The 18,111-nt window shown below is 40.0% G+C and overlaps 1 long non-coding RNA gene across 1 annotated transcript; it reads right to left on the bottom strand.

Moving 5' to 3' along the window:
• Window positions 1-5,464: 5,464 nt before the first annotated feature.
• LOC125484734 lies at window positions 5,465-8,924 on the bottom strand. Its single transcript, XR_007263547.1, has 2 exons — window positions 8,787-8,924; window positions 5,465-5,545 (listed from the first exon to the last, which is right to left on the bottom strand). It is a non-coding gene; the product is annotated as an uncharacterized LOC125484734 (long non-coding RNA).
• Window positions 8,925-18,111: the final 9,187 nt, after the last annotated feature.

The following is an 18,111-nucleotide window of genomic DNA, read 5'->3' as shown; positions in this document are numbered from 1 at the left end:
CATATACACCACATCAACCGCTTTACCCTCATCCACCTGTTTGGTCATCTTCTCGAAGAACTGAATAAGGTTTGAGAGGCATGACCTACCCTTCACAAAACCGTGTTGACTATCCCTAATCAAATTATTCCTTTCTAGATGATTATAAATCCTATCTCTTATAATCCTTTCCAACACTTTACCCACAACCGAAGTAAGGCTCACTGGTCTATAATTACCAGGGTTGTCTCTACTCCCCTTCTTGAACAAGGGGACAACATTTGCTAGTCTCCAGTCTTCTGGCACTATTCCTGAAGACAATGACGACATACTGTTTCAATTAAAAGGATTGCCAAGTGACTGCTCCAACAAGTTACATTGTATTCCATGGTATTTAATACACAGATAACAGGCTTATTCAGCATGATGGTTTCATATCAGTGTTTATGCTCCAAAGGAGGTTCCATCTACCTCGCATCATCTCAGCATTCCATCTTATCAGCACATCTATCTTTTCCTTTCCGCCTTATACTTATCTAGCTTCCCCTTAAATGTAGTTATGCCATTCATTTCAATTTATACAAGATTTCCACATTCTCAATCCCAGCTTCTCTTATTTTCACAGAGGCAGGGCTGAGGGCTGGACATGGTTCACAAGGCTCAGGGCCAAGCGTACGGAATATCAGGTTAGATCAGTTAGGTAACAAGAACAGAAAGTTCAGTTCCAACATAGGGACACTGGACTCAAAACTCTGATTCTCTCTCCACACATGCTGCCAGACCTGCTGAGTTTCTCCACCGCTTTCTGATTTTGTTTCAGATTGCCACCATCTGCATTTATTTGTTTTATTACATTCACATAGTTAGGTACTTGCCTTTGATTGGTGCAGGCTTAATGGGCTGAAGGGCCTTTTTCTATAGACCACTATGTCTATGACTCTATGTGCAGTTCATGGAGGTGGCTGGCCATGTAAGTGACCAGCTGGAACAGGATTTGGAGACTGGAAACGCAGGACTTGGTGTTTAGACCAGGCCTGTACTCCACGCATTTTATTTGGATAACCAGGGAATGCCTTTGGAGAGGTGGTGCAACCTTGCAGATATAGAACATAGAACATAGAACAGTACAGATATGGTCCCAGCAAACACCGTCAGGGATTGAGCAGCCGTTTGATTGGACCTCATCTAACACCTTTCATTTCAGTCCCTCTACCATCACTACACAGTGGTAAGTGTGTGCCCACAACTCATGACTCAAAACAGTTATGAACAGTGCTTCCCTCAATAAGTACCGTCAGTAATATAGAAAGTTCAATAAAATTTAAAGATCCTTAAAACTCAGCCCCAGGATGTCACTTAAGGGACCTTCCAAATCCACAACCACTTCCATCTAGAAGGGCAAGGGCAGCAGATACATGGAAACACCACCCCCTGCAAGTTTTTGTTTTCTTTATTCATTCATGGGATGATGGCATTGCTGACTAGGCAGCATTTATTGCCCATCCCTAATTGACCACATTGCTGTGGGTCTGGAGTCACATGTAGGCCCGACCAGGTAAGGATGGCAGTTTCCTTCCCTAAAGGGCATTAGTGAACCAGTTGGGTTTTTCCCCGACAATTGACAATGGGTTCACAGTCCTCATTGAATTCTTAATTCCAGATACTTTCAATGAATTCAAATTCCACCATCTGCCATAGTGGGATTCAAACCCGGGTTACCAGAACGTTATCTGGGTCTCTGGATTAACAGTCCAGCAATAATACCACTAGGCCATCGCTTCCCCATTAAAGTTCCCCTCCAAACAGCTCCCCATCTTGAATTGGAAATAGATTGCTGTTCCTTTAGTGTTGCTGGGTCAAATCCTGGAATTCCCTCCATGAGGGTATTGTGGCTTTACTCACAGCACATGGAGTGCACAGATTCAAGAGGGCAGCTCACCCCCACCTTCTCAAGGGCAACCAGGAATGGATAATAAATGTTGGCCCGCCAGCAATGCCCATGTTGCCTGAGTGAATGAAAATGTGTATATACTTTTTCTCTTATATGCTTGCATATTAGTACAATTTTTAAATATTTTCTTGGGATAAGGGTATAACTAGCTGCGCCAATGATTATTATGATGAAGGAATGTTGATATGTATCCAAATCTAGATGGTGAGTGAGTCAGAGATGAACTTGCAGGTGGTGGTGTTTCCATCTACTACCCTTGTTCTTTGAGGTGATAGTAGTTGTTGTTTAGAAGATGCTGTCAAAGGAGCTTGCTCAGTTTCTGAAGTGCACTTTGAAGATGGTACACACTACCACTGCACATAGATGATGAAGGGAGTGAATGTTGAAGATGTTGCATAGGGTATTAATCAAATGGACTGCTTTATCCTGGGTGTTCTTGAGCTTCTTGAGTGTTGTTTGAGCTGAACTTACCTGGGTAAGGGGGAAGTATTCCATCACACTCCTGACTTGTGCCTGGTAGATAGTAGACAGACACTGGGGCAACAGGAATTGAGTTACTTGCCACAGAATTCCATGCTCTGACCTGTTCTTGTAGCCACATCATTCTTCCTTCTGTGCAAGGTATGACTGCAACCAGTGGTAAACTTTGTGTGATTCCCATTGACTTCAGTTTTGTATTGATAGCACACTTGATCAAATATCACCTTGATGTCAAGACAGTCACTATTATCTCATCTAACCCTCTGGAGTTCAGCTCTTTTGACCATATTTCGGTCAAGGCTGGAATGATATCAGGAGCTGAATGACTGTCAGAACCCAAACAGAGCGTCAATAAGCAGGTTATTCATTTGCATGTGCCGCTTGATAGCACTGTTGGTGACTTTTTCCATCATTTTACTGATGATCAAAAGTAGATTGGAGCAGGAATTGGCCAGATTGAATTTATCTGCTTTTTTTTTGTGCACAAGACATACTTGGGCAGTTTTCCACATTGCTGAGCAGATGCGAGTGTTGTAATTGCATTGGAATAGCTTGGTTAGGGGTGCTGCTAATTCTGGAACTCAAGTCTTCATTGTCAGATTGTTGTCAAGACCCTAGCCTTTGCATTTTCCTGTGCTTTCAATTGTTTCTTAATATCATGTGGTGTGAAACGATTGTTCAATGTCCAACAGCATTGATGATTGGATGTGGACAGATTTCAGAGCTTAGAACTGATCTGTTGGTTTTGGGATCAGTTAGCTCTACTTTATTTCATGCAGCTTCCACTGCTTGGCATGCAAGTAGAACTGTGGTGCAACTTCACCAAGTTGCCACCTCATTTATCGGTGTGCCAGGTGCTGATTTTAACATTCCCTCCTGCACTGTTCGTTGAACCATCATTGATCCTGCAGGCTTCACGGTAATTGTGGAGTGTGGGAGATGCTGAGCCATGAGGTTGCAGATTGCAGTCAAATACAATTCTGCTGGCAGCCCACAGCACCTCCTGAATGTGCAATTTTGCGTTGTGAGGTCTATTTGAAATCTATCCTGTTTAACACAGTCATAGTGCCATCCTCAATGCAAAATAAACAGGACGTTGTCTCCACAATGGCTATACAAATGTCACTCTTACTGATACTGTCGCAATGGATGTATCCATGACTGGTAGATTTTGAGAGGATGAGATCAAGTAGATTTTCCCCCCCTCATTCATTCCTTCACCAATGCCAACTGACTGGCACCATATCTAACACCCTCAACTTTCATTCAAACTGACCACCTTGCCTTGGATGGTATTGAGCTTGTTGAACTTTGTTGGAGCTGCATTCATCCAGGAAACTTGGTGGGTTGGCGAGGTAGGTGAAGAGGGAAAAGGTGATGGGTAGAAGTAGGTACTAAAAGAAGTAGGTGTAGAGAGGGATCTTGGTAAATAACTGAACAGAATTAGGTTGCATGCATTGGCATGAATGGAGCAGGGAAAGTTTGTGGAATTGACAGGGGAGAAAGAAGATGTGAGAGGTCAGTATTAGGGAAATTTTATTTCTTACCTTCCACTGAGGTAAAATATGCCTTTGCATTTGGTTCACGATACCTTTTGATTGATGTGAAAAAATCTTTTGGAATTGTGAAAGGGTATATTTTAGAATTAAAAAATAATGTATAAATTCCTTAGGATTTGCAAAGTTCTCAGTGAAGTTAGAAATAACAATCTTTGCACATTTGAAAGTACCTGGCTATATAAATCCATTATAGGATTTATGCTGCATGGCTGACTTCCCAAATTATCATTTCCACAATGGTGGGGGTGTTAAAAGGGGGTGTCTTCTATTGCTCCACCGACCTATTGAATGGAAATTTTTATTGATGTAAGGTTTTAAAATACTTGATGCAGAAGTTTATTGATGTAAGGTATTAAACACAAGTGAAATCTTTTAGATAAATAATTGAGCACTTAAGCAAAATGTTTCCTTTCATGAGGAGTTTATCTTGGCAGTTTCAAAGTATTGGATGTTTTTGTATCAATGAGAGTTTCTTGTCGATTAAGGCATCATCGATAGACTGATAATTTAATGTCTGTCATGATGCCTACTGAGAAATGCCCATACTGAAAGATAGTTGAGTTGGCAGCAAGAGAAAAGCAAAGAGTGGTGGGAGAGGAATGAATTGGCAATGAGAGGCAAAGGGCCTATAAGGGACCCTACTGATGATTGGGGGCAGATGGGGGGACATGTGAGTAGACATAGGTCAGCTTTGGTATCTGGGCCTGGTAGGCACAAGGGTTATCAGGAGCCATGAGGGATATGTAGAAAGCACAAGAAATGTGAGGGGCCATGCCGAAACATCAGTTAGAAAGGACGGGCTGTAGAGAATGAGGGAGTTTTCCATCTCAGTCTTTATTTTAAACTTTTTACTTAGAGTGCCAGAGACCCCAGGCAAGCTTTCCTCCCAGGCCAGCTCAGGAACCAGGCAATCTGAGAGGTTAATCCCAGGTCAGCCAGCCTGACTCCAATCCAGACCACACCCTCCAAACAAAAATTCTGAATGATGGGAGGCTGTTTTTAAAATTGGTGTTCAAGGATTGGGTTTTCTCCTGACTCTTCCCCCACTCCACCCTCTCAACTTCTGGATCCAGAAATGAAAATCAGGACCCAAACATCTGTTTGAACTGACCTTGAAAATGTTCAATGATCCAACCTCCATTGATCTCTGTGGAAGGGAATCCGAAAAACTAATGAGGGAAGAAATTCCTCTTCTTCTCCATTCTAAATGGGAGACGTCTTATGTATTAACTGTGTAACCTGAATTGAAACTCCTCCATGCAGAGGAACATCCTGTTAGCATCTACCGTTTTGAGCCCTCTCTAAATCTCTCACTGTTTCGTTAAGATGACCTCTCATTCTTTTAGAAGCTAAAATGTGTATAAAACCCAACTAACTCAACTTTTCATCAAGAGAACACACATTCTTTCCATGAAACGGTTGAGGGAACCTTTGCTGAGCTGTTCCCAATGCAATGTTTTTCCTTAAGAATGGTGACCAAAATTATTCGGAGTACTCCAGGTGTGCACAGTGCCTTTTATTGTGACCAGGCAAGGAAGGATGAATTGGCTTCCATCTTTCCAAACTCTTCAGTTAGCTACAAAAAAAAAGTTGGTACTATTTTTAGTACACCTCCTTTTCTCATCTTCCTATCCATCAAAACTGTCAACTCTGTTTCCTATTAGTTACTTAATCCTCTATTCATGCTGCTAAATAAAGAGTTGCCATTGCCTTATCAAACCATAGGCTGCTGTCTCATTAGAGAAAGACAGATGACTGGAGGTGGTTTAACCTGAGGGTCACCTTGTCTCATGTAAGGGGATAAGATTAGAGCGAGAGTCCTTCATGGTCACCGAAGCTGGTGAGGAATAGAACCCACACAGTTGGCATCAGAATATATCACAATCCAGCCACCCGACTCCCTCATCCATAATAATATATCACCGCCCCCCCAAAAAGCACAAGCTCTTATGCTGTGCTTGATGTGGCACCTTATTAAATGCCTTTTTGAAATGCAAATACATGAAATCTAGTGGTTTGCCTTTATCCATCCTTTGTGCTACATCCTCAAAAACCTTTAATTAACTTAACAAGCATAATTTCCCTTTCACAAAAGCTTGGTGACTCTGTCAAACTGTTATTCATTTTCTGATTGCCTTGTTATTTCTTCCTTGATAATAGATTCAAGCATGTTTCCAAAGAGAGATTTTAGACTAATGATCCTATGGTTTCCTCATTTCTGATTCCTTGCTTTCTTGAGGTGTTATGTTTGCAGCTTTCCAACCTGCTGAGATTTTACCGGCATTGCAGAATGCTGGAAGGTCATAACTAATGCATCCAAACTATTACATCTAGGAATTTGTCAGTCTTTAGACCTATTAGTTTTCTCAGTGCTTTTTTCTCCAGCAATTGTGATTCTTTTAGGTTTCTCTGTCCCTTAGTGTCTTTGTTTCCAAGTGGATGCTTTGTGTATCATTTAATCTGAAGACAAGTACAAAATGCTTTTTCAAAGCCTCAGTGTTTTCTTTGTTTGCCATTATTAATTCCCCAGGTTCACCCTCAATGGAATCAATGCTCATTAAAGCTACTCAATTCTTTTTACATACTTATGGATGTGTTTACTATTTATTTTATATTACTTGCCAGTTTAATCTCAAACTCTACTTTCTTCCTATCATTAATTTTTAACTTATCCTTTGCTGGTTTCTGAAAAAAAATCCCAATCTTCTGCCTTACCACTAATCTTTGCAACATTGTATATCTTTTCTATCAATCTGATACCATTCTTAACTAATTTAGCTCGTCACTACTGGTGCAATATTCTTGTAGAGTACTACTTTCTGGTTGAGAGTTTTTGTTGAGAGTATGTGAAATGTTTCCAGTAGTGTCTATCTCTAGCTTTCCTTTTTGCCATTCCACCTTAGCCAACTCTATCTTTGAACCCTTATAATTGCATTTATTGAAGTTTAATACACTAGAATCGAACCCAAAACTCTCCCAGTCAAACAAAGTTTTAAATATTATGATCAGTCTTACCAAAATGATCCTTAACTACGTGGTCTTTTATTAATCTGCCTCATTCCACATTCTTCTTAAATCTCTTCCTGCACCGAGGAGCCCATGAGGGAAATGAACATATGCTTACATTTATTTGCCATGGCTAAGTTTTTTTTTCTGGAGCAGGTCACTTGTCTGTCACTGGATGTTATCGTTTGACAGCCACCATTCCACTCTCCTGTTCTTACTGTCTGTTTAATCGGTGTATTGGAAGGATTTACAGATTAATAATCAACCTGGTTGGCCATATTATGAATGCAACTTCCATGATCATTATGGAGTGGGACTCAAACCTACAGCTTCTTGATTCAGAGGCAGAGAGATTATCCCACAAGATGGCCCATAACAAATCGCCGCATCTAAAATAGCCAGTTCCCTGGTTGTTTCCAAAGCACACGGTTCTAAAAGAACTATACAGATGCACTCAGCCTGCTAGCTGACTTGTGCCAACTTGATTTGTCCAGTCTCTATGAAGATCAAAATCGCCCACGGTTATTACAGTGCCTTTCCCATCATTTCCTCATTTATATTCCATCCTTCAGCATAATTACTGACAAATGGCCAATAAATCGCTCCCAGCAATGACTTCTTTCCTTTGCCATTTCTTAACTCTGTCCAAACTAATCCGACGTTTCAATTCTCTGAAGCAAATTCCATCTTCACTACTGTACTGATCCCATCCTTGATTGACAGAGCCATCCCACCTCCTATTCTCCTATTCTACCCATCCTGACCTTTCAAAGTGTCGACTATATTCAGATCCTACCTGTAATTGTTGAAGCCATGACTCTGCAAGCACTTCCAAGGCAAAGAATCTTGTTGTGAATTTCTATTTGTGACTATTTTTATGACTATTTTATGTTCATGACCTAAAATTTAGGATTCACCATCGTTAGAAAGACCTCTATATCTAACCAGGTCAACTCCATCATCATTTTAGTCACTTTTATTAACCAATTGCTCATAAATGCTTGTGTAAAAAATTTACTTGCGTCAAACACCCCAGCCTTCTCAATCTTTCCTGTCACTCTAACCTCTTACTCTGGACTCCGCTCAATTTATTTTGATGCAAATGGAAGGTATTGAGGGCTGAATGAACAAATTTTAATGTTTTGTTTTCTGATAAAAAATTTGGAGCTTCGGTAGTAATCTAAAGTTGGCTGTTATTTATTCTGATACAGAAGGATGTCTATTAAAATCATCTTCTGAAGTAGCATCATATGAAGCAGGAATTAATGTCTTAACTGTTGAATATGACATGAAACTTGAACAGATTTAACACTGTGTGACAGGGCCTTTAACACTACAAGTACGATCTCTGCTGCAGTTCACAGATTAGTGTGCTGTAGGGTGAATGTTAGTTAAAGACCTGCTGGAATCAATATTTATCCTAAGGGTGGACCTGCTTTTAATGTCAGGTCTGTTTATTGGATAAGTTCAGTATTGAACAGGTTTCTGACTTTTCTTCCTCTGAATACTCTGAATAGCTGAAGGTAAGGAGCAATCCTGAAGCTATGTCAACTGTGAATGAAGGTGCCTGGTGTGTGACGAGTAGGGCAAGTGATTTAATATCGCTTGGCTGTTTTCCAGGACAAGTGAAAGCAAAATTGCCATACTGGGTTACAAATGGCATAAATCGTTTTTTAAAAAATACTGAGCTTGATGTCATAACTGAACCTAATCACTTCCTCTAGCAATAATTTATCAATATGGTGATGCTGCCAACAGTTTGATATTTTTATATATCTTTAAATCAACCAGTTTAAGATGTTACAACATACCTCTGGAGCAGCTGGTACTTGAACGCAGGACCTCCTGGTTCACAAGTAGAGACATTGCAACACAAGAATCCTTTGAGGGTTTGTGGTGGGGTGTCACACATGTGCATCCAATTAGCTTTTTACTGGTTTTTTTACATCCCAGTCTTTAACTTGCTTACTCACATTAGGGGCTTATCAAAGCGATAGCTGTTGGAATGGCATGCTGCTTCCTGTAGCTGGTAGTGTTTCAACAAACAGTTGCACTCAAAATTAATCTTTTGAGTAAATATTAGATCCACGGTACTTGAAAACATTCAATACGTAACATAAAGAAAAACTGAAAAAGACCAACAAAGGCGTAAATATGGCAGGTGAAATGATTTGTACAGACCAGAGTAAATAATACATTTCACAATGCACTATTGTGTATTATGTTTGTAGAACATGTGTGCCACAATACATGATAATACAAGAATGTCTCATTGACTTGTCCTTGGGTGAAGCCTGTCTCGTCTGTGCTAGTGTTGCCTCTTCAGATGTAGCAATTGACTCTAATTTTACATTCTTCTTTTTGAAAATGTTTGCCAAATTCTCTTTTAAACGATTCTTCCTGGTCACTGCCTCTTGTTCCTCAGACAGGTAACATATTCCTCCCATATTGTGTCCTCGCTAAATAATGGGAGGTCAACACTTTTAATTTGTTCTCCAGTAGTCATGACGCTTTGCATGGTGCACCATAAAGGCAGGGAGTGTGGCTGGACTTACCTTTCTCAATATCAATGGTAAAGGGATGATGGCCAACTTTTTAAAGCTGTGGGACTTTCGGAAGGCCCTAAAGTGTCCTTTGTATCAAAACTATCCTTGGGAGCAGTGACAACTTTCGAGCATTGACTTTGGACGGCGGACTGAAGATAAGATTTAGGAAAAGGCCACCGGGAGGAAACAGCTCCATTTTCCTATTCACCTATTCCAAATAGGGACATACGGCTAAAGCACTCCAGTCAGATCACAGGCAGAATCTTAATTGATGCACAGGGAGGGGTCCCATCATTTGATAGACATTAAAAGAGCTCTAATGTCCGTAACGGACAATGCAGGCCTGACCCAGTGTTGCGAAATTGGGTACAGTACTTGTGGATTGGGAGGCAAGAAGTTAGAATTTGGTGTTTGTAAAATGCTAGGGGAGGAAAACATTGTGTGGTCCCCTTGCGAGATCATATGCTTTTTCTGTGCTTAGAGATTTAAAATGGATATCTGTAAGCAGCAGCTTGAAAGTTTGCAAGCACACAAAGAGCACCCGAATTGAAACATATTTGTATTGAAAGGCCATACAGTTAGCAGGCCAAATAGCAGTTTTTACTGAGGCAACAGGCTTTTGAATTTAGCCAATTAGTTTGATCCAGGCACCTAGATACCAAAAACCTATTAAATTTAAATCTGATAGTTTTGACAGCATAGGACCAATCCTATTGTAAGAAATATTGATATGTCATGAAGGGTATAAAATGAAGGGGGTAGTTGGACAAATCCCCAGAGCTGGCTGCTAAAGCTAATGGCGCTCAGCTCTCAAGAGAGAATCACTGGCTCTCACAGCCTCCTGTCTGTCTTAGAGAAAGCACTATCTAAATACCAATGGTACTAACGGCACAACTAGTTAATATTTCTGACAGAAGAATCAAAGGAGAAGGCATAGAACATTCTGGAAGACACGTAACCTGGCTGTAATTTTGAGAGACTAAATTCTATTTTCTTTACACAAGTGGGATTTGTATTTATTGGAACAGCATACCATTAGAATCTTGCTTTATTCTTGCTGTGGGTCTGGAGTCATAATTAGGCCTGACCAGGTAAGGATGGAAGTTTCAATCTCTAAAGTGGGTTAGTGAACAAGATGGGTTCTTATGACAATGGACAATGGTCAATGAATGAGCACCTAAGGGACTCATAACCCTCGGCTGCAATCATTTCAGCTGCAATTAGGTTGAAAAGAGTTAACTTATGACCACTGGTTAACTAGTCCGGGACAAACTTTCGGCTTGAGGGCAGTGTCTCAATCTCAATCTGACTGCCCTGATTCCCATGATCTGCATCCTCAAGCCAAACTGCAATTACCTTCCCTTTGGCCATCCCCCATGCCTGGAGTCTGGGATACTCACGGAGGGGCAGCTCTTTCTGGTCCAGGGTCAGAATATTCCAGTAGAAAGCCTGCTATTGGCCGATCATCAGCTTGCTTGCCAGGAGATCTGATGGGCATGTATCCTTTAGGAGGTGTCTAACTTTTGAATGAAGACTTTTAGATGAAGACTCCTCTGCTTTCTGATGTGGATGTTTGTGAAAGATCTCTCAGGACTGTTTTGAAGAAAAACGGCGGAGACTTTCCTTTTATCCTGGCCAACTTTTAAGCTTCAATATTTAAAAATACTGTGCCTAGTAGTTATTTCATTGCTGTTTGGGAAACCTTGTTGTGTCCTACTTGGCTATCACTTTTCCGACATCAAAACAGTGATTAGGCTTCAAAAATATTTCCCTGGATATTAATTATTTATGAGCATCCTGAGGGTGTGCAAGGCATTAAATAAATCCAGACCATGTCATGTTTGTGCATCCATAGTTTAGGATAATAGTTTTAAATGATCATAGCCAAAAACTATTTTAAAATACCTATAAATTTGAGATTTTGAGATGAAATCATCAATAATAGTGTGACCTCAGTGTACATTAAGGTGTTAAATTTTTTGCTGAGTCCTTTGTTCTGTTATATCCATGCAATAGAGCTGCCATAACTAGTCAATAAAGCTGAATTCATGACAACCTTGTCTGTTAAAATCTGCTGATCTTATTCTATTTCCATTTAATAAATGCATTGACAGAACGTTTCTAAAAAATATGAAAATTTAAACTCAAATAATTCCAAATTATTACTTTGAAAATGTTTCATTTTGTCAGGCTGCATTTTCCAATGGGTGTGAAGGAGACAATTAGCCATTGGAACTACGTTTACAACATTAGTGTAAATACAGATAATAGCAGCAATTTGAAGGAAAAAAGAGTGATGTATGAATATGCAATTTTTGTTGGGACTTTTATGTAAAATCTACGAAGGAACTTTGTTGAATAGTTTTATTAATGCATTGTCCTGAAACCTGACCTGGATTTACATCTAAGTTTACATCTAACAACTGCGCAAGCTGTAAGTACTATTAGAAGAAGATGTAACAAATTCAGAGAAAATTCTTTATGTTCCATTCTAGTCTTCACACTCGTTAAAGAAAGCTTTTTGTATACTAATCCTTGTAAACTGGACAAAATCAGAAATCACGTGACACCAGGTTATAGTCCAACAGGTTTATTTGAAATCACAAGCTTTAGGAACATAGCCCCTTTGTCTGCTGAACTTCACCTGATGAAGGAGCAGCGCTCCAAAATCTTGTGTTTTCAAATAAACCTGTTGGACTATAACCTTCTGTCTTGTGACTTCTGACTTTGTCCTCCCCAGTCCAACACCGGCACCTCCACATCTTGTAAACTGGGATGGCCCAAGCATATGAGCAAACTAGGCAGTCACTTGGGGGGAGGTGCAGGTTTTAAGGGATGAAAAATTAGATATCACTTTGCCAGATAAATAAAGGGAAAATTCCATTCTAGATTTCTCATTTTGTCTAAATTGAGTCAGTGTGTGTGGGAGATTGTGGCAGGGGGGTGCACATAGGATTGGGAAGATGTGGGGGGGGCAAAGTTATATTTTGCCTTGGTGCCAAAAACCCTTGAGCTGGCCCTCCATGTAAAGAGGCTAGCTGAGCAGACATACAGTATTACCAGCTTTCCCCTTGTGAGGTAGGTGACTTCCTTTACAATCAAATTTTATTGCACTTACTGTAGTCCTACACGACCATTGGGCTGCTCTCTCAATAGAGAAAGAGATGAATGATGATGGTGATGGTTTGTACTGAGGGTCACCACATCCCAGTCAAGGGGAGAGGCTGAGAAGGAGAGCCCATCATAGAAACCTCAGCCAGTGTAGAAATTGAACCCATGCTGTTGGCATCACTCCACATCACAAGCCACCTGAGCTAACCAACACTTTTGATTGCTCTAAGCTGAACAACCAGAACTAAAAGATGGATTTGACAGCCCCTCTTCCTCCATATAGCAAAAGATAAGATCCCTCTAGGTAAAGGATAGGTTTCTATCCTAGGCCTGAATGCATGATGTACCAGAGAATGTGAGAAATGGTTAGCAGCGGGGATGACTAACTTGTGGATGATTTTGCTCATAGCAGCAACAGTCACAAATCACCTTTGTCTTTCAAATATATAAGGCATGGGGCAGGATGCAATTGTATCTGATTTGGAAAACCACATCCTTGTCTTCCATGAACTCTCTACAACTGACCCATGGTTTACACTTATGATTCCAAAGGTTGCTTTGTGACTGCCTGCTGTAAAAAAAAGAGTATGGTGGCATGTGGAGTTTATAGCATCCAGTACATGCAACACAGTGCTGACCATCTCTGAAGTGCATAATTATTTCATTAAATATTGAGCAACAAAGATGTGCTTCAGTTCATAAAAGGTTCAAGGTTAAACTGTGGAAGCAATTAGTGATGCTTAACCAAGGAAATAGATACCGTAAACCCATAACCTTGTAACAAGTGATTTTAACATTGCTGTGTGCTGAATAACTCTCACCTGGATTGTTAATATTATCAGAATGCAAATGATTGCACAATTAATTTGTGCATTAAGCCATAAATAAACCAAGGTTCATTAGAAAACATATTCATGGGATGTAGGTGGCTAGGCCAGCATTTGTTGTCTGTGCGCAGTTGTCCTTGAAAGGATAGTGGTGAGCTGCTTTCTTGAACAACTTGCAGTCTCTGAGGGGTTGGTACAACCCACAGCGCTTTCAGGGAGGGATTTCTTGGATTTTGACCCACTGACAGTAAAGGAACAGTGATATAATGACAGGTCAAGGATAGAGTCTGGCTTGAAGAAGAACTTGCAGGTGGTGGTGTTCCCCTCCATTCGCACATACATTGCAGCCTTCAAGCGGTCCTGCAAGATCAAAATTGTTCGACATGATAATCGTCATCGAGCAAATTTATGGAAGGATGCAAACTGAATTTTATCATCGCTGTGAACTTTTGCAGTGACTCAAACTGCAATATTACTGGACTTGGAGCTCTTATTTCAAACGCTGAGCAATATATAATGAACCATTTGCTAAATTTTCAATCAGCATTTTCCAACCAGCATTGTCCTGAAGTGACAATAGGATCAAATTAGCTACTCAATGGTAATTACAAGACTCTATGAAAATATTTGTCAAGATGCATTGTTTTCATTGGAAGATAAGCCAGTCTGTGCCTTTTGTGCTATGTATTCTTTCTCATAAGATATTTGAAACACTGGGACTATGCTTCCACTGTCTATTTACAGCTGTCTAATCACCAGATGCTGGGGATTCATCGCTGGGACTCAATGACAATAATCAAGGATTTCTGCATTTCAGACAACAATCCCCGATTGTAAATGAACACTTTAGTGCTTCCAAGCATTAGAGTTATTGAACTTTTTCAACAGTATCTTCTTGCAAGGATTATAAACAATTCAAATTTTATAGAGAGAACCAAATTAAAGGAGGCCGTGCCTAAGAGAATAGAATGTTTAACATCTAAGCATCATAGTAATCACCACGGCCAAATGGCTACTTGTTTGTGGAACCAAACACATTGATTGGCTGAAACAGATCCATGCTTCAAAGTTGCCGAAGCTACAGAGACCAAATTCATTTCTCCAGTTATTAATGTACAAGAAATCCCTAAGCATTTAAATTAGAATGATGTTAAATATCACAAGTTTTTTTTGTCTTAATTGAATGTAAAATATTATACATGCAGGTAAAGACAATCTCAATATTTGTTCAGGATAAAATGTTTTAATCTTGGAAATTTTCACCAAAATGTGTTCAATGCAATATATGAGGGGAATTTTTTTCCCCCAGTATTGCGGCTATTTATATCTTTTGGTGCCCAGCTCTGCACAAACTGATACATTTTTCTTGGAGGTGCCAGTATGATATAAATTGCATGACAACAACAAAAACAGTTGCATTTATATACAGGAACAAAAATAAAGTTGCTGGAAAAGCTCAGCAGGTCTGGCAGTATCAGTGAAGGGAAAAAACAGAGTTAACGTTTTGGGTCCAGTGACCCTTCCTCAGAACTCATTTATATACATTTATATAGTCCACTTTAATGTAGTGAAAACATCACAGCTTACTATGTAAAAGGATTTTCAAGGAATATTTGACAGTGAACCTCAAATAGCGACAATGGTTAATCTGCATCTCTGCCCAAAGCATTGAAATCCCCTCCCTAAACCATTCAGGATAGTGTAAACTGTGTAACAACTGTTATAAAGTGGAGGTTGACCCCGCTCTGATAACTAAAACTGAAACACCCAGAGAGGAGCTCCCCACCTTATAATCTATTAAAAATGAGTGTGAGAAGAAGCGTAAGCTGCTTCTTAGCAACTTCCAGTGGTTAAATAAAACAGGTCTGTGACATTCACTTTGCAATCAACAAATAACAATTTATTTATCTAACGCTAACAGTGAACAAATTAACTAAACTATTAACAAACCTAATAAACCCCTTCTAACTACTAACTATTCCTGAATAAAACAAGATTCTAATGGTGGGCTGTTCCAATAAATACAAGTCCCACTTACACAAAACAAAAATAATAAAATAGAATTTAGTCTCACAAAATTGCTGCCAGGTTACGTGTCTTCTGGAACATCCAGTGCCATTTCCATCGAATGTTCTGTGAGGAATGCCTTCTCTGTCAAATTCTTCTGTCAGGAATATTAACTAGTTGTGCTGTAGGTATCTGATTTAGATGGTGCTTTCTGTAAAACTTAGAGAAGACTGTGAGAGCTGGCGATTCTCTCTTGAGAGCTGAGAGCTATTAACTCTTGCAGACAGCAGTTCACACTCCCTTCTTTGGCCAACTGCCCCTTCTTTTATACCCTTGATAACATATCAGTATTCCTTACAATAGGATTGGTCCCATGTTGTCAAAACGATCAGAATCAAATTTAATAGGTTTTTGGTATCTGTGTGCCTGGTTCAAATTAATTGGTTAAATCTAAAACTTGTTGTCTTGATAACAAAACAAAATATCTGCTTGTCCTGCTGATTGTACAAATGTTTCAATTCAGGTGCTCTGTGCACCTGCAAACCCACAAGTTGCTGCCCACAGGCATCCTTTTTGAATCTCTAAGCATAGAAAGAGGACATCATTTTTAAAGGGACCACACACTTCTTTCCCCCCGGCATATTGCAAACAGCAATATTTTACAAACAGCAAATTCTAACGTCCCGCCTCTCAGTCCACAATTGCTCTACCAAACTTCGCAACACAACAACTTGCATTTATATAGTCTACTTTAATGTAGTGAGAACACCACAGCTTGCTATGTAGAAGGATTTTCAAGGAACATTTTACACTGAACTGCAATCAGTAACAATGGTTAATCTACAGCTCTGCCCGAAGCATTAGAATCCTTCTGTAACCCATCATGCTTTCTTCCTTTAAAACATATCTAAAAGCTTTCTTTTTGACCAAATTATTTTGACTTTTAATATCTCCCTAGCTGACTCAGTGTCAAAATTTTGTCCAAAAGTGTTCCTGTGAAGTACCTTGGGACAACTTATTAAGTTAATCATCCCACATAAAAGCAAATTGCTGTTGTCGCTTCTGCTAGTTTGTATGGTATATTGATAATCACAGATCTAAAATATGACACATTTCCTCTGTGCTAAAATGCAATACCGCTCACACCTTAAAAAAACCTTTAGCTCACTCTGAGAACATGAATATCGAGGCTGTTAGGATGTAAAGAACTTTTATTTTATGCTTCATTACCTTGTGCAAGATTAAATTCTCCTCTCAGTGCATTGATCTACTTTTTGTAAATTTTCAATGTCATCATAATGAAGTGGTGAGCTGAGAAATGGAAGATGTCTGCATCTTATGCAACCAGGACATAAATGTCTCCAGAGGCTCTTATGGGATTTACACAATGGTGCCATCAAAGTTATGGCCACAATGCAAGACAAATTCTGCAGAAAATTTACCCGTTTCCCTGTCACCTTCAAGTGCTAACACTACGTATTCACAAAATTCACAAGGTGGACCTTTCAAAATAAAAGCAGTTGTGATTAGCTGATGACACAAAGCATGACACAAATTTTGGACAAGCCAACATTTCTAGGCAAGACTGGCAGGTGAAAATGGGAAGAAACTGTTGAGTACGACAAGGGGTAATGGCCTGAAATTTGCTACTTGCGAGGGTGGTAGAAGCAAAGATGATGAATAATTTCAAATAGAAATTGGTGGGCACTTGGGGAGAAAAAGCATGTCATTACAGGGCTCGATCAGAGAATGTGACTGACTGGATTGCTCTGCAGTGAACCGGCATGATCACGATGAGCCAAATGGCCTCATTGTGTGGCTTTCTGGTGCAATGATTATTATAGATCACATGCCAAGGATCTGAAAGAGACTCCTATTTACTCCTTAAATTACTTTGACTCCCAACTCAGGCTGAGCTTCATCTTTTGAGCAGACCATTACTGTAATGTAACTTTCCAAACATTCTTCTCTTTCTGAGATTATGTTAACTTGTGTTGAAAGTCTATATTTACAAGTCTAAGTTGTGTACAGCAACAAAGGAATCTTGGAGTACAAATATGTAAATCACATAAAATTGTCTCAAAATTTAGCAAGTTGGTAAAATAGAGCAAACCAAGAAATAAGTTATATTTCTCTAGGAATATAGCTCTTAATTAGGGAAACTATGCGAAACTTGTTCCTTGGTTAGACTAACACGATGTGGAGCTGGATGTACACAGCAGGCTGGCAGCATCAGAGGAGCAGAAAAGCTGAAGTTTCGAGTCGGGACCCTTCTTCAGAAATGGGGGAAGGGAATGGGGCTGTGAAATAAATAGAGAGAGGAGGGGTTGGGCTGGGGAAGATAGGTGGGATGGTGATAGGTGAGTGCAGGTAGACAGTAGTGAGGATTGGTCAGTGAGACGGGAGGAGCGGATAGGTGGGAGAGAAGATGGACAGGTTGTGTCAGGTCAAGGAGGCGGGGGATGAGAGGGAGGATTGGTCATGGGATGAGGCTGGGAGTGGGGAGATTTTGAAGCTGGTAAAGTCCACGTTGAGACCATTGGGTTGTAGGCTCCCAAGGCGGAATATGAGGTGCTGCTCCTCCAGTTTCCGGTGGGCGACATGTCCATCCTGGACCTCCTCCAGTGTCACAATGACGCCACTCA

The sequence above is a fragment of the Rhincodon typus genome, chromosome 1, assembly GCF_021869965.1.
Source record: "Rhincodon typus isolate 14 chromosome 1, sRhiTyp1.1, whole genome shotgun sequence".
Lineage (NCBI taxonomy): Eukaryota > Metazoa > Chordata > Chondrichthyes > Orectolobiformes > Rhincodontidae > Rhincodon > Rhincodon typus.
This window is presented reverse-complemented; position numbering and strand designations above follow the sequence as displayed.